Source organism: Salvelinus fontinalis, chromosome 4, assembly GCF_029448725.1.
Source record: "Salvelinus fontinalis isolate EN_2023a chromosome 4, ASM2944872v1, whole genome shotgun sequence".
NCBI classification, from domain to species: Eukaryota; Metazoa; Chordata; class Actinopteri; order Salmoniformes; family Salmonidae; genus Salvelinus; species Salvelinus fontinalis.
This window is the reverse complement of record NC_074668.1, coordinates 64,218,280-64,241,527: the sequence shown is the minus strand read 5'-3', so window position 1 is coordinate 64,241,527 and position 23,248 is coordinate 64,218,280. Positions and strand designations below refer to the sequence as shown.

General features: G+C 42.5%; 1 long non-coding RNA gene across 4 annotated transcripts in view; it reads right to left on the bottom strand.

Annotated features, from left to right (window-relative positions):
* Positions 1–5,057: 5,057 nt before the first annotated feature.
* Positions 5,058–23,248, bottom strand: part of LOC129854174 (uncharacterized) — a 31,012-nt gene continuing 12,821 nt past the window's right edge. For 2 of the 4 annotated variants that reach the window (XR_008759251.1, XR_008759252.1), the window contains exon 3: positions 12,859–14,183. This is a non-coding gene — a long non-coding RNA (uncharacterized LOC129854174). Of the gene's footprint in view, positions 6,149–12,858; positions 14,184–23,248 lie in introns of those variants that run through there. The other 2 variants (XR_008759254.1, XR_008759253.1) reach the window with 2 other exon arrangements.

Below are 23,248 nucleotides of genomic sequence, written 5' to 3'. Positions count from 1 at the left end.
TCTGTAAGAGTGACCATTGTTTTTTGGTCACCTCCCTGACCAAGGCCCTTCTCTCCCGATTGCTCAGTTTGGCTGGGTGGCCAGCTCTAGGAAGAATCTTGGTGGTTTAAAACTTCTTCCATTTAAGAATGATGGGAGGCCGCTGTGTTCTTGGGGACCTTCAAGGGTGCAGAAATGTTTTGGTACCCTTCCCCAGATCTGTGCCTTGACCCAATCCTCTTTTGGAACTCTACGGACAATTCCTTCGACCTCATGGCTTGGTTTTTGCTCTGACATGCACTGTCAACGGTGGGACCTTATTCAGACAGCTGTATGCCTTTCCAAATCATGTCCAATCAATTGGATTTACAACAGGTGGACTCCAATCAAGTTGTAGAAAAATCTCAAGGATGTTCAATGGAAACAGGAAGCACCTGAACTCAATTTCGAATTCTCATAGCAAAGGGTCTGAATAATTATGTAAGTAATGTATTTCTGTTTTTATTTTTAATTAAAATTTAAAAAAATCTAACTTATGGGGTATTGTGTGTAGATTGTTTTTTTTAAATTTAATTCAATCCATTTTCAAATAAGGCCATAACGTAACAAAATGTGGAAAAAGTCAAGGGGTCTGAATACTTTCCGAAGGCACAGTATATACACGTATAAAATATTACCACAAAGTAAATATGAGCCACCACCTGGATTGGGTCCTAAGTAGCAACATTTTAAATGTTGTTTTTTACATTGGATAAAAGTTGTATCAAAGTTTAACAAGGACTCTCTCATATGATCAAAGATATGATCAAGAGCCTCACATACAGTATATTGTTTGGTCATTGGCTGCCACAGAAATAATTGTGAGCAAGGCCTCAAAAAAGCTTTATATACCAGAACTGCGAGAAAAGTTCCATATATTATTGAAACAATGTTGCAATTTTTTGTGAGAATGCCAGCAGGTGTGGTTCCCATGAGGGAAATATTCTATTGTGGAAAGGTTACCGTGGGGGTTGCCATGGAAGCCATGAACAGGGTCTGGGAGAGGAAGTGTGTCCATCTGATGAATGGGCATGTGCCTGAACTCAATATTATACACTAATTGTAGTCTCACCCATTAATTTCTAATGACCGGTCCATTTTGACCGGGAACACCACATGTGTAAAAAAGTTCAATAAAACACCCAAAATCGAATGAAAATCATCCAAATGTATTTTGTGTGTTCAGATGCCCTGTGTGGACAAAGTCATGGAACCTTATGACAATCAGATGAAATGAACTACATTTTTCAGAGAGAAAACCTCTAAATTGGTCCAATTTAAATGGAACAGGATTAAGGATTCACATGTGAGGCCATGTGCTAAACAGATTGAGTAGCGTAGTAAACAACCAAAGATTTCAAGACTAAAAGTGGTAAAAGTAGTAGCCTACAATATAGAAAAACTCTGACTTCGGTTCAGGACATGTTGTTCTTCACGTTACCATCTCTGGTAAACACACACTATATTAAATCAAAATCAACGTTTATTTTTCACATGCACAGTATACGGAAGGTGTAAACGGTACAGTGAAATGGTTTCTTGCATAGTAGCAATATCAAAAACATAAAGTGTCTAGATAAATATATTTTAGAAATATTTTAATTAGATGATGTTTACCCAGACACATAGAGTATGTCTAAATTGATGGGTCATGTGAAATATATGCTATAACCACCCCCCATCCACATCTAGCTAAGTGGATGGGTCACAATTGTCTAGGCGTCTGCACATGTTCATGAAATATAATAGATGGCCGTAATCACTCCCAGACACACCTGGCTAACTTGATGGGTCACGTAATTATCTGGCGAAGTGGAGTCTTTTACTTAGATATGTCGCTAGCTAGTTAGCTAGTTAGCTAGGTAAACAATGAACCGGCATAATCCAAACTCATACAAACAAACAAACATTGTCATAGCTGTAGCATGAATCTGCAGGTAGCTAAAGCTAACCAACTAGATTCAATGTTAGCTTGCTAATATTAGGCTATAACTACCAATGCAAATGGGTTCCTGATTCAAATAATATTACTACACAGATCATACATGTAACATTAGCTAGCGAGCCAGCAAGCTAACATTCGCTAGCTAACGGTACACTTTCTGACAAAACTACTTTCTGACAAAATTAGAAACGTATAATATCTGAAAATATAGCAACACTCTTACCCGTATAGATGGATGAATGCTTCACGGCAGACTGGAACCATTTAACTGTTTGTTTGTAGCTACATCTTGTTTGCCAGTGTTGTGTCAAGTCACTCTGGTTCACACTGACCGTGGCATGTGCAGAAAGTAGCCCATCACAACTTTTTCCACATGATCTGTCGATAGCGCCTGCTAAATTCAGGGCATAAATGTCGTTGATAAAATTAGCTAAACGTTTGAGCACCTCACATTGTAGACAGTAGCATGCTATATGGCAGACCAATCCAAACTCATCTCCTCCCATGTCCAGCCCATCCATTATCTCAGCCAATCATGGCTAGGAGGAAAGTTCCTGTCTTTTTCCGGGGCTAAACCAACTTGGCTCCTAATTCAACAATTGTATTCATATTTACAGATGGAACACAAGTTTGTTATTAAGGCACATAAAAGTTCACATGTTCCAGAAGGCATTTCTGTAAAAAAAAAAGAATTTTGATCAAAAGCAAAAATATGCTCAAATGCCTCTCCTGTGAGGTAGTGATGTGCGACATAAGCCTAGATTCCTGAAACAGGTCATAAATGGTGACCCCGACATGATATTTCTTACGGATGCTTTGAACGAAATTGAAGTTTATTACATTAGATTCCCCGACATACTGTATAACAAATATGTGGCTTATGTGATGGCGAATATGCAGGCGACTGATATTGTTCGTATTATCTCGTATTCATAATTTGATCAAAAAACGCAAGAGTGGTCACTCCATTACAGGCAATATATTGGCATGCATAAAAAATAAATCTAAGAGGATTTTCATTCTAGAGCTCTCAGTGTATTTACTCGGGAAGAACGATTTGTGACACAGAAAACTAGAGATGAACATGCTTTATACCACTGTGAAGTTCCAGAGATATCAGAGCGCGAAATAGAGCAGTTGCAAGCAGAACTTCAAGCATTCGAAAAAGAGCACAATTTGACGAGGTCATTTCTACATGACGCGAAGCAAGACTTGGTAGAACAGAAAGCAAATAAGCTCCAAAGTGAGCTAGCTACCAAAATAGCCCTATTGCAGCTATTGGGATATGCAGAGGCTAATCCCAAACAGCCCACAAAGCACAGTTGTGATTTCTAAAAAGGGAAGGGCTTATGATCAGGCACTGTTGAAATCCACCTGCACATTTCAGGCAGCCTGCCAGCCCACAGAGTAGGACCAACTATTCAGTAAGGTTTTGTAGCTCTTGTCACAGAAGCAGCATACTATGCAAAGATGTTGGGATATAGGGAGGTGTCGTCCGTCTCGATTGTACTTGTAGCATAGGGTCAATTTGGAGTTTTGTCCTAAATGTTTGGATTTGGATTATCTGACAATGTGTTAATAATTTCTTCCTTTAGAACGCCATCATTTTTTAGATCCATTTATGATAGCTATATAGGTTACTTTTGTGAATGTGTTTTTTTTATGTATACAGATTGCTAGACAAATACATATGGGTAAGTCCATCTGAATGTATAGATGTGGGTGTGCTATGAGTAAAGTCATTGCCTTGTTTCTCACAACATTGGTATTCTAATGTTGGGTGCTGTGAACTGACATGCTAGTACATTTAATTTTCAAATTGCGTTTGAAACCATTTGCTTGAAAGTTGTTTTGATTTAACTCCAATAATTGTTCTTGATTATTAGATTATTATTTGTATTTTTCAAGGCATATACATTTTCTCTCAAAGGGTGGAGAGTTTTGGAGAGTTTTTATTTTCAAATATACTATCTTATATGATGCAGTGATCTTTGATATCTTCTATATTCATCTGACTGATTTGATAAAACCACATATGAAGTTGCTATTGACCAATCCAATCAGATACATCAGACTATATTATGTTAATTGAAATGTGAATGAATCTGTGAAGTCTTGGCGTAGGGCCGCAAGAGCCATGAACTGCTGCTCTTAAGATTGTCTACAGTGTCTACAGTGCTGGCCGTCTGGTTTTGAACACTTCTGTCTGATGCAGAATTACATGTGTTTACATTACATTTAAGTCATTTAGCAGACGCTCTTATCCAGAGCGACTTACAAGTACATACATTCATACTTTTTTTTTGTACTGGCCCCCCTTGGGAATCGAACCCACAATCCTGGCGTTGCAAGCGCCATGCTCTACCAACTGAGCTACACGGGACATGTGTTCAAGGGAGGGTTATGTAGGGTGGCTCGGCCCCCGAAGTGACTCTTATCAGCTGTATGCAAGGATTACTTTGTGATGTTTTAGGAATGCCTCATTATCTAACCAACCCCTTGCTGTCACACTTCTGGGTAGCAGAGGTTCTGTTGTCTTTACAGGTCTGTAGGTCTGATATCTGATTGGAGGTTAACTCAACAGTAATGCTATTGGTTAACAACTCCAATTTCAAATTCAAACATGGTCAGATGTTATAAAGGGTCTGAATGTATCGTCTCTTTTTATTTGAGTTCCTGACCTGCGCTGGTGAGATACCTACATTCTCTCTCTACCTCTCCCGTGATCTATGGGGCCATGGCTCAAGCCATGGTTTCTTTGTCTCTCTCTCTCCACCTCTCTGTTTAGGCTTAGAATAATGCCAAAGTAATGCGTGTTAATGCTTTATAACTTAAGCGTTATGCTCTGCATGTGAATCCATTCATTTTACACTTGTATTTAGAATTCCATTCTCAGACATTTCTTGATTGCCTATTGCTATACCTCAACTGTAGTCTCTTGCATATTGCTAAATCATCTTTATGGAGTCAGATAATCATTTTAATAGGCTAATTGCTTAGTCTTATTATAGCTTGTGAGGTATACAGTATACACATATAAAATATTACCACACTACAAAGCCATATACTGTATCAACGTTCTCAAGACCATTTCAAATGTTCGAAATCAAAGTATTTTTCTAGTGATCAGGCTGCTGTATACACTGCAGGTGTGTAACAGACAATTTGATAGAAAACGTGCTTTTACTAATTAAGGTTGACTATTTATCTTCATCACATATAATTCCTTTAATGAAGATATTCATGTCAACCAATGTCATCGGTAAACATTAAAAAAAACGGGACATAGATTCATATAGCTTACGTTTTTTATTTTCCTCATATAATTGCATTTTAGCAAACACATTCAGAGAGAAGCAGAGAGGATCTGATATTATGGCCAGTGATGGTTGTGTCCTCCAGGGTTTCTCTGGTGAGTTGGAAACATTTGTAGAAAAGGCTATGCTCAATTCTCTCAAGCAGCTACAACAACAACAAAAAAGGCAATAAAAAACATTCATCAAAAATAGTAGAGGAATGGGGCAATTCATTTCAGAACCATGGAAAATAAATGGCATCAATATTTCACATTGTTTTATGGAGAAGGGACTTGATTTAATCCGGAATCTCAAAATGACCACTAGCTATCAATTAGCATTGACAAGATTTGTGTGCATTTCAGCGTTTTCTACTTTGTTTTGCTCCGGCTGCTCTGATGTCGCCCCTCCTTCTTGATCTGAGCTCATTCCTAATTCAGTGCTAGACCTTCACCATGCCTGCGTTGTACCATCACTCTGATGTTGAGTTCAAATTAACACAATGCTAACAAGCTGTTATAACACTGCTATCATGGTGTTGTTATCTAACCAGCACCCTTTTCCCCGGGCCTATAAGGAGAGGAGAGGTGAGGTGAGGGTGGCGGGGGTGGCTACGGTCCCTTGGAGTCTAGTGCAGGGTGATTTGTGGCGCGAGAAGACTAATGAAGTGGTAGCTGTGCCACCCTGCTTCTTTTGCAAGATCAATTCGGCCGCGTACGGAGGCATGTTTTATGAATGATGGAGACCTCCTCAGGCCATCCATATACCTGAGCTCCGGCGTCACCGCGGGCTCCCACGGGCTGGGAGGCAGGGATCCTGCAATCCTTCTTGTTTGCAGCACAATACATTACGGCTCACCCCGACAACGCTGCGACATGGCCACTAACTGCTGAGAGAGTCAGAAAATAGTTAATGACTTTGTGATCTCCTCCTCTAAACATTAAAAATGATCCAACGATTATTATTGAATGCATGACTGACACATCACTGTGAGGCTGACAGGGTTTTGCAGTGATGACACTGTATTATCAAAGAGAGAAGACAGGGTGTTATCGGAGGAAGCTTTTAACCTTTAATGAATTCAAAGATAGATATTTAGTCTGTGGTAAATGAAAATGGGCTAAAAGTGACTAAGAGTCCCTTCTCACTGCCCTTTTGTCTCCTACAGACTGAATTTTAATGCATCTGTTTGGGTAATGAGAATGGTTTACCATATTCAAATTGAGATTTTGGGGTAAATTAATTCAAAAGTTAATGTGTATTTGTCCTGGTGATTAAGTGCTATCCCTTGTTTTTTATGACACTGCTGAACTTACCTATGAAAACAGGTACATATTTATATACGTCCAAGTATAATTATGCCTTTTTTGGGAGGGAAATGTAAAGTAGTGTTTTTAATGTGAGACGGTATGCCCTTTGGTTCACTTAGACGTGCTCTTCAGCAGAGCACGTTTCAATAAGACAAATCTGATGTCAGTATTTTTGGTTTTCCCGAGATCACAGTGCAGCACTCATCCGAATGTTCGATGGCATTTTGAAATGAGAACGTCGTACGTAAAGATGTCATGAGCGCTGCCTCCTGCGGATGAGCGCTGCCTCCCGCGGATGAGCGCTGCCTCCCGCGGCGAGGTTGAAAGACAAAAGTAGAGCACACTGAATACTTGCCAGAGTTTTCTGGAAGCTATGAAATGTAAAGGCTTCCCTTTATTTTCGCTTACATTCAAATAAAAAGGAGAGACGGAGAACTTGATTTTTGAACTTTTAATCGGAACTTTGAGATTGATTGGCTCAGGCTGTCAGTAAATCACGGGCGGGCTGACAGTAGCCTTCTTTTATGATAGTCTGGGCCTCAGATGCGGGTGGGATGGGTGGAAGAGGGAAGGCACAACCTTCCAATCGAGTGCTGGCAGTGGAGCTCTGTAGCCCTGTTCAGAGGTTGTGTCGAAAGGGTGTTCAGTGTTTCCTCTCATTCTACTGCAGAATGAGTCGGCAAAAGTACCTGTAAGGGAAATGAGTTATGCGGATGGTGGTTTAGAATACTCTGGGTTGAGAAAGTAGATGACTTTATCAATAACTACAATCAAAAGGGAAGGTGCATCACCAATAACTGATGCCTTGCCAGCAACCCACCTTGTTGAGTATTAGACATATTATGTTACAGTGTCTTTGATTCAATAAGGAGCACACTGAAGGCTCCTGTATGTCTTACTATTCTAAAGCAACGTATTGCATACTGTGTGTCCACTGAATAAATACAATCAATAGTTTTTTGTCCTTTATTACACTAACGTATATATTTTAATAGATTTATAAAAATGTATGACGGATTTGTGAGCTTTCGATGTAAGCCACCCGCAAACTCCTAATACATTCCCTAAACAAACTGCCGCTCATACACCCATATATCTTACTGTTGCAACCATCTGACAGACACACAAACACTCACATAACAGTATATGGGACACAAACTCTCACGCAGTCACGTACACATACACACATATATGTTGCAAACATACTCTGCCTGCACACACATACACAAACACACTTACGTATGTGTGAATGCACGCCCACACGAGCACACAGACACACACACACACACACACACACACACACACACACACACAGACACGCACACACACACACACAGACACACACACACAGCTGAGAGTAGTCTTGCGGGTGAGATTGGCCATGAGATAACTCAGCTGCAGTGAAGCCTCTCTTGTTCCCCCGAGTGTTCTACATTTATTTTCCTTTATATATTATTCAAGTTAAAATAATTAATTCAGGATATCAAATCAAGATGTTGGAAATCAATCCAAACCCTCTTTCAATCTGGCTTTCATTACAGCAGTATGACTGGGGCTGGTTAAGCTCTCCTGTATTTCCCATACTCATACTGAAGCACTTACGTGGCATTCAGTTGGCTGCTGAGGCAACTCTTTAGTTCTTATAGGCATGTTGAAGCACTTACTCTGCATCCGATTGGGCGGTTACATTTTTTTGTTTAACACTGATATATATTAAAAAAAGAATCACATGGCCGAAATCTGATTGGATGGTTAAACAATTGCTCTGTTCATTTTTGGTTACTGTCGGGCGAGCTGAGCTGTATTGACCCCTCGCCTCATTGGTTCTAAAGGTCTCACCAGTAGTTAAACATTTCCCCCCTGTAGGTAGCTGAGCGAGGTAGTTTTCCTCACTTTATATAACAGCTAGAGTGACGTGAAGGTGACTCGTCTAAAAAGTTGTTGATTAAAGTTGTGTCGGGGAGATGTGGAGTTGACGTTGCTCACTGTTCCAGCAGCATTCCAACAGTCGTTAGTGTCCGTCCACTAGGTTGATTTACTTCAGTTTCTCCAGCGCAGGATGAAAACAGGACATCTCATGCTGGACTGTCTAGTGTCTGTCTTCCCAGTCTTTAGTGATCGTTTCACAAAACGGTGTAACATGATCCTTCAGTGACAATTGTACATTTAGAGCAACACACAAACTGTGTTGCTTTGTGCACAAATAGTGCTGTGAACTGTACTGTATATAAAGGTATTCTAACGTTGGAAATGAATACCGTCTTCAATTCCAGTCCTCTGCCTTTCTCCGAGTAAAGGGAAGACCTGCTGGTTTAGCAAAGGTTAAATGCGAACAGACAATGTTAGGGGAACGATGCTCTCCCGGCCTGTATATCACTGCATCCTTCATGTGCTTTACTGTCTGCAGAAGACACACTGGCTACTGCTTTAATGGGAAACCCTGTATGTCTGCAAGAATCAATATTCCTGTGAAATGACACCATGATGAACTTATCCTATTTTATTTTGATGGTTAGCTAATTCTGGAGCAAGACATCCCCTCTCACAGACAGACATGTTATAATTCTGTGGTAAAAATGTCAATCAAGGTGGGGGGGGGGGGGGGGGGGGGTACTTGATTTAGAAGAAACTAGGCGGAGAGGGAAATTTATTGACGGAAAATGTATCTATATTCTCTTCGAGACACTTTTAACCTGAAATCTACATTGTGGTGATAATTCCAGGTTGTTAAAGTGACATGGAGCCGGGGCGGTCGCCTGGGTAAGGAATGTGGGGGCCAGACCTAACAATTACAGAGCTGTATTTCTCGCTACTCTCATAGGAGGATGAGCAGAGACGGGGACAGGTCAGGACACACACAAATGCACACGACTTCCACGGACATATGTACACACACACACACACGTACACACACACACACACAACATAAACACAGAGAGGACGAGAGGTCGGGACATAGGTGCAGGGCAAATACATACATGTACACAGCTGCCTACACAGCTGCCTAGCAACACAAGCAGTTGGCCTCTTACATTCTGCAACATATCTTTACGAAGCATAGGGTCATTTTCTTATTTTCATACTTTCAATAGCCATTTTAATGCAATCTATCCAACACTTGTTCCTGTTTAAATACAGAAGTAGGCCCACATACTCTATGTTCCATACTGTTTTCCATCAAACTTCCTGATGCTTTGGCATCATAGTAATGTGAAATAATTGGACAACTGACAAAAAATCTTCACATTTCATATCACATTTGAAGAGATCTATGGCTATGCCCAAAGCTCTGTTAAAATGGTGGCTCACTTTAAAAAATTCTGTTATTTTGCTGTCAAGTCTTCTGAGTGGCTTAGGTTGGGCGCATTAAAAAAACAACAGTCAATATATGTCAGAGAAATGAAAGTGAATAATTGCTGTAATTAATGACCTGTGGGTATTTAACATTGACGTTGTACTCCTGAGTCTAACACTGAGCATGTCTATCGAGTATCGGTGTGTCTCCTGTTCTTAAAAAGGACGGGGGAATAGATTGCACTGGTTGGCTATGCTTACAGGATATTGTCGGGGATTTTTGAAGAGTACATGAAATGAAAAGCCTCTCCACGAACGCACATCAACGCAGAGCACCTCACCTCACCTTGCTTTCCAGTCACGTCAGGGCCGGGCAGCAGCGAAAGGCTGCTCTGTGACATTGAGAGACCTGTCGAAAGTGTCTGGACTTATTTCATGTAAGATAGCCTGGCCATTAGCACACTGTGACCTTTAGTACAATTTCTCTCCGTCGGATTCACACGCTCCCTGGTGTGTGTCTTTTAGTCTGAGGATGTGTGTGTGTGTATGCGTGTGCGTGAGTGTTTGGGTGTGGACTTTGAAGATGAACATTTCACACTGGTACGTATAGGTGGAGCCAGACATTAGTGTGGGGGGGGATTTGTTTTGGTTTGTTGTTGCAGTAATTGAAAATTAATTCAGCAGACGTCAGAAGGAATCGATATAGAATTCATGAAAGGAAAGAGGGAGTCATTAAAAGCAATAAGGTTAGGATGAAGATGGCATCACTGAGCATACAGACACTGGAGACACTCCCAGTCACAGAGGATGGTGTCACTCCAAATGGGCCATAACGGTACAAATTACTGCAGCATAACGGTATCAAATACAAACTCCTTAGAGACCAAGACTAATAGAGAAAGGTATGTGTCTTGGTGATCATAAGACAATACGAAACCAAAGAACATACATTTGTTTTCTGCTTTAACAAATGATCTAATGTATTATTTTTCAAATAACCACTATTTGTGTAATGTGATGGTATTTCATTAAACCCACATTTACTGTTTGATGGAGCTAAAACTGTAGGCCATTTCGAAATTGCCAGATTAGTATTCTACACCATTCCAATTGCATTGTTTCAAACACTCAATATTTCAAAAAATGTATTATCGTCTAAGTCCAGACTACGTAAGAGTGTCTTAACAGGTTCAGAGCAGTTGAGAGCACACCTTAAACTGCCTCTCAGACATACCCTGCCATAAAGCTGCCTTAGGAAACAACACAGCCTCTGTCATCCTGCCTGGGTTAATGGAAAATGGGACATAGTGTCCATAATATTGTGGGATAAATGATTATTGATTAGATAAAGGTTGAGATAATCATTAGCCTTCATCCATTTTACTGACTCCCTGTGACCTTTCTGCCTCTTGCTTAGATCACATTGGATTTTTCCATATAATGATTTGATCATCTCTCACACGAGTGCAGAGAGGGAGTGAGCGTAGAGATGAGAGCCGAGGCGAGGCGAGGCCAGGCTATGTATGAGGGTGTTTTCTCTCCGTCTCCAGCCGCTGTAAATATACACAATCACACACACAGCAACACAACGTGTGATTGTCATTGTAACAAAATAGTCAAAAGAGAAGAAGCACATGGTTAGAATATTTTTTATTTTTCAAAAATAATACTTGAATTTGTATGGTATTGTTTCAATAGTATTGTATTCATGTAGCAGGTAACAGTGTCTATACACTAGGTATAAATCAGCAATGCAATATTTCCTCCTGAAAACAGTGACATGGAAATGCTCTCCTTCTAAAAGCTCGACTTATTGAATTGGGCTGAATATTCCTGGTAATCAAACTTTAACAAGCTCCAGATCCCACCACACATCTGGGCACAATCAAGACAGAAATCTGCTGCTTTTCCATTGTTCTATTCATTCACAAACCCATGCTGGAATTTAAACATTTATTTAAAGTAAAACTGTGCTAACTACTGGGCGAAAAATACATCACACTTTTCATTAGTAAATTACACATCGAAGAATGCCTCTGATGGGGCCAAAGAGCGCAAGGTGGACCAAGTCCCCATCCCCCCATTTTAACAATCAATTAAGCCGTGGAAACACTGGGAGCACAATGTGAAAGTTTTTAGTGAGACGTGTCAAAGTGCCATTGAACATACTGTAGGTGAGATGTTGATGTGCCTTGATCTCTAATGTCACTGGCCTGATTTCCTGTTTTCTGACTGATTCAGTTTTTCATTCTCACTCCAAGGGAGTTCCTACCCATGATTCCTTCTGCCTAAACATTATCACTCACCCACTGCCTGCACACGCTGGGAGGAAAACAACATCAAGCCTGTACTAGGTCTCTACTGATGTTATGTGTGTGTGTGTGTGTGTGTGTGTGTGTGTGTGTGTGTGTGTGTGTGTGTGTGTGTGTGTGTGTGGTATGTGTGTGTGTGTGGTGTGTGTGTGTGTGTGGTGTGTGTGTGTGTGTGTGTGTGTGTGTGTGTGTGTGTGTGTGTGTGTGTGTGTGTGTGTGTGTGTGTGTGTGTGTGTGTGTGTGTGTGTGTGTGTGTGGTGTGTGTGTGTGTGCGGTGTGTGTGCGTGTGTGGTGCGTGTGCGTGTGGTGTGTGTGTGTGTGTGTGTGTGTGTGTGTGTGTGTGTGTGTGTGTGTGTGTGTGTGTGTGTGTGTGTGTGTGTGTGTGTGTGTGTGTGTGTGTGTGTGTGTGTGTGTGTGTGTGTGTTGCGGTACTGATGGGTATCTCTGTGTAGTCGGACGGGCGTGGAAGACAATGAAAGCTTTATTGTATGTCATAGATTATTATAAATGTGTTCGGCACAATGTTTATTGCCTTTTATTGTAGATACCTCATGATGAGAGAATGAACCAAGGCAAGTTAGAACACATATGGTTGACACATACTGAAAATAATAGGTAGAAAATCACTGCATACTATGACCCGCAATCATTCAGGAACTGCAATGACAACATTAGACAGGATATGTCAAATGCTCATTTATTGTCATTTTTAGATTCAACAAGAAAAATGCATTACAGTTATACTCTACTTCACATTTCAATTGCATATTTAATATTCAGAATGTTACACACATAAACCTCCGGAAGGCTAGTCAAATCATGGCTCGACAGACAAGTCTCTGCTCCTGCCTAGTAAAAACATAACCCCCTCAAACGTTTCTTTATGATGATGAAAACCATATGGATGTCAGTTACACAGCTTAAATAAGCATTCGCACAACTAGCAGGCAGGTTCTGCACACACGGCTGACTAGAATAATAATTTGTGTGGTCACGGAGGTTCCGAATGATGGCAAAGCATGCAGACCCCCCCCACACACACACTCTTGTTTTATCCCCCTTCAACCCCCTAGATGTACGGAGACGCTGGAGGGACACACAGCACATTGGATGCGTAAATTAGGCCATTTAAAAATCATGAACAAAAATGAGGAAGATAGGAAGATATTTGTTTATTGTTCTCTATAAAATCACTGATGTCCGGCAAATTAGAATCCATTGTACCTTTTTTGACTAGCTGAATGTGATGATTATTCTGCTTGATCATAGGCTACCTACTCTTACAAGATCACGTGACCATGTTTTAAGGGAAAGACTAATTCCTGTGAACCTTACTAAACTCCACCTCTTGCCAATAAATCCCTTTTGACCTGCCACAGGAACAATGACTTTCTTCCTCTTTTTCCTGTCCTCTTTTTTTTTTTTTGCTGTCTTTTATTTCAATATTTAATTCACTTGTCTTCATGCATGTGTAGTGCGAAGTGTCATTTAGATCTGAGGCCTGGTTTAAAGTGGCGCACGGAAGACTTTTAAGAGGGAAAAAGAGAGGGGCTGCTTCCAGAGCAGTTTAATACTGATGGGATCTGAAAAGGTGGAGACGACAGAGACTGATAACTAATGTACTTCCTGTGTACTTCCTCCCTCACTGTCAGGGCCCCTCCCTCTGCCCCCCACCCAAAATAACTAACTGATGTGTGATGTGTGAGTTGTGGAGGGAAGGATGACATCGTTAGAGGATGAGAGGTGAGTGAGACTTCCACTTAGCACAGAGTGATGCGTTCACTCAGTTAGAGGGAGACAGAGACCTGAGGAGACGTAGAGTGGGCTGGCTGTGTGTGTGTGTGTGTGTGCGTGTGTGTGTGTATGTTTGTGTGTGTGCGTGCGTGTGCCTGAATGTGTGTGTATGTGCGGACATACCTTGGCTCTTTGATGCTGTGCCCGGTTGTTAACCGTCTGTGTCTGTTATTGGCACACAGAGAGAGGCAGTGACCTCCCGTGACCCATGGCCCTGCAGAAAGGTGAGAGAGAAAAAAATCTGATCGTTGTGATGATGCCTGAGCTCAGTGGACCAGGCACCTTTGTCCTCGGTCCTCTATCTGGGCCTTGTGTTAGCTTCCATCAGAGCTGTGAATACATCCGCACAAACATGGCTTAACACTTATTATTTTGGGGCACTTGTCAAATATAACAATTGAAACAGCATCATATTCTACGATGAAATACATTGTGGAATCCAAAAAGACGGGAAAGTTTTCCAACAAAAAATGGTGAGAAATGTTTTGGGCCCGAGCAGAGCATTTTCACCAGCATATGTTCATGTCTGTTCTGATCTCATCTACTTTCAAATAGAGACAGAAAGGTCACAATGGTGAGTTAATGATATGATTATAGCGTCCATTTAATGTTGGTAACCATGGTACCAGCTAAGAGAGGTTTGCGATCCAATGGAGCGGGAGCTAAGATTGGCACCATGAAAGCAGTTCAGTGTTTTTACACACCGCCGGAACGCCCTCAACTCAACTCAGCATAGTAATTACACATTAGGCTACTAGAACCCATCCAGAGGGTGGTTAAAAGTGTACTGTTTAACGGATATAGAATGTGGACGAGGGAGATCATAGTTTCAGATGAATATGAGGCACTGAGCTCTATATAATGACAACCCTTTAGAACTGAACACTGGAGGGGATATTACGGGCCGTCACATGGACGCGACAAGCTTTCTCACTGATAGACCAAACACGTCATATCCTAAATAAGAGAAAAACTCTTGATACAAAACATACAGTAGGAGTGGGACACATTTGAAATGAAGATGAAAATCCTGTTATGTGGAAGGCACAACAAGACACATTTGGAAAGTGGAAATGCAGACATCACCTGAGATAAATCCGTCTCCGCTAAGCTCTAAAATTACAACCCTTTTCCCCCTCCTTTTCTTTTATTCGCTTCTGAGTAACGACTTCATCAGAAGATAATACGCAAAGCAACTTCACTGCTAAGTGCTTTTTTCTCCCCTGAAAACATTGGCCCCGACCCAAGCGGAGGCGAGGATATTTTATGTATTACATTAATTTGTGCCGGAGACACACGGTTTCACTGACGTTTTACAAGACGCTTGGTTGGAAAAGGCACTCCAAAACAATAGGACACGGTTTCTGCTGTGACACTTCAGATGGCCTGAGGTTCTGCTAGAAGTCAGAGGGCCCTCCCGCTCCAGTCAACACACTCTCTGACACACGCACGCGCGCACGCACACACTGCAGCAAACACAGCCACTTGAGGTTGAGAGTGTGTGTTGGAAGCAGATGGGGTGGTGAGAGGGGGGGAGGGGGGGGGGGGGGGGGGGGGGTTGGTGAGACAGGTGAGAGGGAGGCGGTCCCAGTGTATTACAGAAAAGGGCAGCAGTTCACACCACCTAGCTCTGCTGAGACGGTGAGGTGAAGACAGGGTGACAGAAAGGGAGGTTGAGGGGAACAGAGGGGGAGCGAAAGGGAGGATAAGGGGAATAGAGGGTAACAGGAAGAGAGGGTGAGAGAAAGGGAGGATGAGGGGAACAGAGGGTGAGAGAAAGGGAGGATGAGCGGAACAGAGGGTGAGAGAAAGGGAGGATGAGGGAAGAGAGGGTGAGAGAAAGGGAGGATGAGCGGAACAGAGGGTGAGAGAAAGGGAGGACGAGCGGAACAGAGGGTGAGAGAAAGGGCGGATGAGGGGAACAGATGGTGAGAGAAAGGGAGGACGAGCAGAACAGAGGGTGAAAGAAAGGGAGGACGAGCAGAACAGAGGGTGAGAGAAAGGGCGGATGAGGGGAACAGAGGGTGAGAGAAAGGGAAGATGAGCAGAACAGAGGGTGAGAGAAAGGGAGGACGAGCAGAACAGAGGGTGAGAGAAAGGGCGGATGAGGGGAACAGAGGGTGAGAGAAAGGGAGGATGAGCAGAACAGAGGGTGAGAGAAAGGGAGGACGAGCAGAACAGAGGGTGAGAGAACGGGCGGATGGGGGGAACAGAGGGTGAGAGAAAGGGAGGACGAGCGGAATAGAGGGTGAGAGAAAGGGCGGATGAGGGGAACAGAGGGTGAGAGAAAGGGAGGACGAGCGGAATAGAGGCTGAGAGAAAGGGCAGATGAGGGGAACAGAGGGTGAGAGAAAGGGAGGACGAGCTGAATAAAGGGTGAGAGAAAGGGAGGACGAGCAGAACAGAGGGTGAGAGAAAGGGATGGCACCTCAGATGTATGTTGGGGGGTAAGGATTTGTATTTCTAACCATGCTCTCTTGAGCTCCACCAGAGGGTGGGAGAAAGGGAGGATGAGGGAAGAGAGGGTGAGAGAAAGGGATGGCACCTCAGATGTATGTTGGGGGGTAATGATGTGTATTTCTAACCATGCTCTCTTGAGCTCCACCAGAGGGTGGGAGAAAGGGAGGATGAGGGAAGAGAGGGTGACCCTGGCCTGCTCAGTGATCCCCAGCATGTGCATTTGACCTACGACCCCTGTGTTACCCCTTCAGAGATGGTGGTCATCAGAACTGCGCTCACGTGCACCTGTCCACTGGCAGATAATGATGGTGATCCCAACCACTGAAAGTGTGGATTTAGCTGTGAGTCCCTGGCTTGGGTCAGAGCATCTGTGGTCATCCGTAGACAGCTAAAGGAATAGCACTTCCCAAATCCCCATAGCCACAAAAGAGGAGATGGAGTGAGTCAGCTCTGAGACTGAAGCTGAGCACTTGATCCTCTCACTGGGAGATGGTATTTCAACAGGAAACCCTTCAGAAAACATGTAGACCTACCGATGCTGAATGTCTGAGCCTTTCTATAGGTGCTGCTGCCGGTCAGTGATGATGCGACACCTAAACGTCAATCCCATTTCCATGACAATCGCTCACGACAAAAAACTGAAATGGAATAACGCCGCTTGAGGTGCGAGATAAACGCTGAGGAAATGACACAAACCTAACATATCCTGGGGCTAAGATAAAAATCTTTTCAACATTTGACCTCTGTCATGATGCTTCCTTATGCTCTTACTGCTTTTGGTAGGATGGGCTTAAGCAGATTCTCTGGATGTGTAGGCCTTGTGTGTAGCAACGGTAATTCAGACAGATAGAAAGCATAAAGGGCCCAGTACACAGTGTCAGCTTGGATAGCGTCTCTCCTGTGCCGAGGGGCGACTAATCAGTGGCTTGTAAAGGAGACCGTGGAAGCCTAGGGGCACACATTTACCCCCCCCCCCCCCCCCCACACACACACACACACGCACGTACGCACACACGCACAACTGCGACAGTTTGTTTCAGTCTGCATTGGGTCACCGTGATGCCATGTGTTGGGAGGTTGATCCACCGACAGATTCCTCCACACAACGTTAACATTAACATGTCCAACACGGACCGAGTCTTCCTTCAGATGGGTCTGCCTCCAGTCGTCAGGGGTTAGGAAGGATAGGATAGGAGGGGCTGAGGATTTTTTGCTCCCCTCCCTCCACTCCACACTGTAGCTAAATGAGGATTGGGTATATGCATGAAATCAAATGGCCCCGGTCATAGCGTTCCCCTCATAACGTTGGAGGATATGGGGAATGTCACAGTGGGAGATGGGTTGTTTCTCCCCCTCCTCCTTTCAGCCATTAAGTTCATCCATCTCACTGTCTATTTAGCGAGAAGGATCCTACTCAGGAGTGGTGGAGGAATAACGACGCAGAGAATGTCAGCGCAAGATAAACACCGGTGCGGTGAAGTGGCTCTCGCACGGCTGATGTGACGAGAGCGAAACTCGTGATTTGTATCCGCAGCCTTTAGTCTGAGAAAGCGTCTCACAACTGGACTGGCTCATCCCACAGGCAGGCAGCTTGTGTTCTAAGGCCAACATGAAAGGGATGTGTGTGGCTGCTTCGTGCTCTCTCTCTCTCTCTCTCTCTCTCTCTCTCACACTCTCTCTCTCTCTCTCTCTCTCTCTTGCTCTAACCGCTTTCTTTTTTTCTTCTCCCTTTTTCTCTCTGTTTATGGCCCTCCTTCCGTCTCTCACTTCTCCCTCATTCTTCCTCCCCTTATTTCCCTTTAATGATGTGTCTTTCCCTACCTCAGGGCCAGTAATTTCCTAAATCGATGTTCTCTCTCTATCCCTCCCTCTCTCTGTTCTCCCTCTCTCTGTTCTCTCTCTGTTCTCTCTCTCTCTCTGCTCTCTCTCTCTCTCTGCTCTCTCTCTCTCTCCCGCCCTCTATCTGTTCTCTGTTCTCTCTCTCTCTCTGTTCTCTCTATCTCCAACTCTCTGTTCTCTGTTCTCCCTCTGTTCTTTCTCTCTCTTTGTGTCTCTAGCTCCTTACTTGAGACATCTCAGTGTAGTCTGAGGCAGGGTTAAGGTCTAGATAACTTGAGTTTGTGTGTGAAATGAGGAGGGCGGGGCAATTGAGGGAGACTGTATCAGCGAGACATCAGTCGTAATTAATAAAGCTGGGCCGCACTAATTAAAAAGCATGATTAATGCAACAGGGAGGATACATGGCACGGCATGGCACATCATCGTCTTCTGAGTCACAGTTCCACAGGCTCTGAGGGGGAAACACATGGAAGTGGATCTGAGATGGAGAGAAAAGTGACTCCTATGAATGAATCACAAGTGAAACCCCCACACACGCAAACACAATAGCCTGATCTGATTAAGCTATCTTCACCATTTGATCAATGGCTTGCATAAAAATGTCACAGCCCAGCTAGCACATAACGTTCTAAGAACCATATGTTTCTTAGAGCTTGGTGAGAGCGTGGTTGTCCGATGGTTATTTTTGCCTACAACCTTCACACAACTTTCTGGGAATGGTGCAGGATAGTTGCTTGGCTTTGGAACATTTAAGGAACTTGGTATTTCATTACGTTAACAGAACGTTTCCTAAAAGTTCAAAAATGGTTACATTTCATCTAAATGTTGGTAATGTTCTAGGAACGTTCTCCAACTTGTTTGACATTGGGAACATTGTCAATTAGTTCAAAGAACATTAACCTGTCTAGGATCAGCGTGGCGCTAGCGGCACACCCCCCCCCCCCCCCCACTGAAAAACCAGTGCCGCGAAATTCAAAAAAAATACTTTTTTAAAATATTTAACTTTCACACATTAAAGTCCAATACAGCTAATGAAAGACACAGATCTTGTGAATCCAGTCAACATTTCCGATTTTTAAAATGTTTTACAGGGAAGACACAATATGTAAAGATGTACATCTATTACCTAAAAACACATTAGCATAATCCACCATCTTTTATTTGTCCACCAACACCAGTAGCCATCACCAATTCGGCTAAACTAAGATATTTATAGCCCCTAACCAACAAAAAAACTCATTAGATGACAGTCTGATAACATATTTATGGTATGGGATAGGTTTTGTTAGAAAAAAGTGCATATTTCAGGTAGATGGCATAGTTTACAATTGCACCCACCATCACAAATGGACTAGAATAATTACAATGAGCAACGTGTTTACCTAACTACTAATCATCAAACATTTCGTAAAAATACACAGCATACACGAATCGAAAGACACAGATCCTGTGAATACAGACAATATTTCAGATTTTCTAAGTGTCTTACAGCGAAAACACAATAAATCGTTATATTAGCTTAGCACATAGCAATTAGCAGCCCAGCATTGATTCTAGCCAAAGTGAGCGATAAAAGTCAACATCGCCAAAAGATATTAATTTTTTCACTAACCTTCTCAGAATTCTTCCGATGACACTCCTGTAACATCACATTACAACATGCATATACAGTTTGATCGAAAATGTTTATATTTAGCCACCAAAATCATGGTTAGACAATGTGAAATGTAGACAGGCTGGTCAGAAAATGTCCTTGCGCCACTTAGACAGTGATCTACTCTTATACATAAATACTCATAAACGTGACTAAAAAATATAGGGTGGACAGGGATTGATAGACAATTTAATTCTTAATACAATTGCGTTATTACATTTTTTAATTTATCCTTACTTTTCAATACAGTTTGCGCCAAGCGAAGCTACGTCAAAAAACATGGCGTCCTAAGCCACTAAAATGTTTCGACAGAAACACGATTTATCATAATAAAAATGTCCTACCTTGAGCTGTTCTTCCATCAGTATCTTGGGCAAAGGATCCTTTCTTGGGAGAAATCGTCTTTTGGTGGAAAGCTGTCCTCTTGCCATGTGGAAATGTCAACTGCGTTCGGGATGAACTGAAAAGCGTGCCCAACTTTTCACATCGTTGCAAAAATAAATGTCCCAAAATCGCACTAAACGGATATAAATTGCTATAAAACGCTTTAAATTAACTACCTTATGATGTTTTTAACTCCTATAACGAGTGAAAAGATGACCGGAGAAATATAACAGGCTAAACTAACGCTTGGAACAGGTGCGCGCCGGGGTCCTCTAGGCTCATGACGCAGCTCCCAAAGAATGACTAGCTTCAGGGTTTTTTGATTTGTAGGGCCTGTGAACGCGCAATCGACCCCGTTGGAATCGTCATCACGTAAAGGCATCCAGGGGAAGACGTAAGAAGTGTCCGTATAGTCATAGCAACGACAGTGCCCTTTTAAATGACTTCAGAAGAGTGGCCAACATTTCTCAAATCTGACTCCATGTCAGGGAAATTGCTGTAGAATGGGCTCTGTTCCACTTAGAGACAAAATTTCAACTCCTATAGAAACTATAGACTGTTTTCTATCCAATAATAATAATAATATGCATATTGTACGATCAAGGATTTTGTGGGAAGCCGTTTAAAAAATTAGCCACATTAGCATAAATAGTCTAAACAGCGCCCCCATCCCCAACAGGTTAAGAAACAAAGTTCTTCTGTGGGAATTGCAGTACTTCAGCATAACCGTTCCTACATGTTTCCTCGGTGCTTCATTTGTAAATCGGGAGGTGCCGGAACAAAAAGTGAGCGTGAGAGTTCTGAGGTACCAGAACACATGACAAAAAAAAATCACCTATATAATAAAGCATTGCATGCATATCATCGCATTTGCGTAGTGGGAGAGAGCAGTAGAGTAGAGGCACTTAGCGAAGTTGGGAAACATTTTTAGTAGCATAGGGCCTAGGAAAATGCAATTCCACTTTTTTTTTTACATATAACTTTCATTTAACTAGGCAAGTCAATTAAAAACAAATTGTTATTTATAATGACGGCCTACCAGGGAACAGTGGGTTAACTGCCATCGCTCAGGGATCCGATCCAACAACCTTATGCATACTGGCCCAACACTCTAACCACTAGGCTACGTGCCGCCCCTACATGACTGGAAACTTTGCCAGAATCTTTTTTAATAGCGCACATTTTTTTTTTTTTTTACCGCACAGGCTACTTTGACACTGACAAACTGAGAATGTGCTATCAATGAAAACGACCGTGTCCTGAATCCATCAGTAGCCTATGCCTAGGTGTGTGGAGACCCATATTGTAGGCTCATAGTCCTAAACATGTAGCCTACAGCACAGTCTTCTCTTTTCAGCAGGAGACATTTGCTTTTCCAACTTGTGTTTTCCCTCATTTGTATTTGAAATATTGCGAAAGAACGGTTTTGTATGCATGCTGTTTTTTCACTGACAGATTTGCGCCAGATGTAGGCTAAAAAAATGAAGCTATTGATCCTATGTGGCTAAATGATTGGCCTTCTCATGAGGTACTAGGCTATTCTGAATGATTTCATTTATTTCTGAACAGACAGCAGTAATTCTATAACTTTGGCAAATGTATTTCAATTTATCAGGGATGCTGCAGTTCCTTCAGAACCCTTTGCGCGGCTATGATTCTATAAGAAAATAAATGATGAAGTGCAACCCTGGAGAGATGAGAGTTGCAGGTTCATGTCTATCAGAGCAGAGAGGGAGAGAGATCATAGAAAGTGAATCTCATTCTAGTTACGTGGGAGATACTGGCACGCTTCTCACACAGCAAAGACCACGCGTTGGTCTCAAACATAGGTTACAATGTTGGGCAAACCATAAACCCGACCCAAATCAACTCTCAAAATATTAGGCCTGGGCTGAAAATATAATTTTTCACATTGTTTTTTTGTGGGGGCTGGAGAATTAAGGAAAAGGCAAATCTAATGCACTTTGATCGCTTTTATTATAATTTTTACATTGCAAAAGGTGAAAATGATTTGTCATGCCACGAGAGGTACCGGATCCGACAAAATCCGTTCATGAAAAAAAACTGCCCAAAACGGAGAGGTGCCGGATCCTGTTCTGGAAGAATCTGGCTAAAATTAAGCACAGGGTTTTCTCATGGTTCTATTTAAAGTCATGTTCTCAAATTGTTCCAAGAAAACTTTCCATAAAAACCACAAGAAAAATGTAGTAATGTTCAGAGAACGATCTAAGAATGTTATATAAAAACATACATTCCATTCTCAGAACGTAAAGAAAACTTTCCATAAAAACCACAAGAAAACATTAGTAACGTTCAGAGAACATTCTAAACTCAGCAAAAAAAGAAACGTCCTCTCACTGTCAACTGCGTTTATTTTCAGCAAACTTAACATGTGTAAATATTTATATGAACATAACAAGATTCAACAAATGAGACAAGAACTGAACAAGTACCACAGACATGTGACTAACAGAAATGGAATAATGTGTCCCTGGACAAAGGGGGGGGTCAAAATCAAAAGTAACAGTCAGTATCTGGTGTGGCTACCAGCTGCAGTAAGTACTGCAGTGCATCTCCTCCTCATGGACTGCACCAGATTTGCCAGTTCTTGCTGTGAGATGTTACCCCACTCTTCCACCAAGGCACCTGCAAGTTCCCAGACATTTCTGGGGGGAAAGGCCCTTGCCCTCACCCTCCGATCCAACAGGTCCCAGACGTGCTCAATGGGATTGAGATCCGGGCTCTTCGCTGGCCATGGCAGAACACTGACATTCCTGTCTTGCAGGAAATCACGCACAGAACGAGCAGTTTGGCTGGTGGCATTGTCATGCTGGAGGGTCATGTCAGGAAGGGTACCACATGAGGGAGGAGGATGTCTTCCCTGTAACGCACAGCGTTGAGATTGCCTGCAATGACAACAAGCTCAGTCCGATGATGCTATG